Source organism: Lontra canadensis, unplaced genomic scaffold, assembly GCF_010015895.1.
Source record: "Lontra canadensis isolate GAN:19392208 unplaced genomic scaffold, GSC_riverotter_1.0 scaffold29, whole genome shotgun sequence".
In the NCBI taxonomy this organism is placed as follows: Eukaryota; Metazoa; Chordata; class Mammalia; order Carnivora; family Mustelidae; genus Lontra; species Lontra canadensis.
The window spans coordinates 2,912,436-2,912,786 of NW_022631023.1; positions in this window are offsets into that span (position 1 = coordinate 2,912,436).

A 351-nucleotide genomic window follows, 5' to 3' on the forward strand; every position below is an offset into this window, starting at 1 on the left:
GACGTGAGACGCCCGCGAGCGGCCAGTCCCTGCCCCGCACCTCCCGGCATCCACTCCCACACCCCACACCACGGCCGCTACTCGCCAGAGGCCGCACATCTACGCCGACTAATTCCGGGAACCGGGGCACCCCGCCCTCGGGCAGGACGGCGGCCGCCCCGATCCCCACCCCCACCCGAGGCCCGCCTCCAGCAGGGCTCCAGGCGACCCCGCGCCCCCGCCACGGACCCCGGCCGGGCTCCGGGCCCCGCTCCCGGCCCGCGACCGCCCCCGCCCCGCCGGCTCCGCCCCGCACCCCGGCGGCCGCGGCTCCGAGCGCGCCCCCGCCGCCCTCCCCGCCCTGCACCCGCC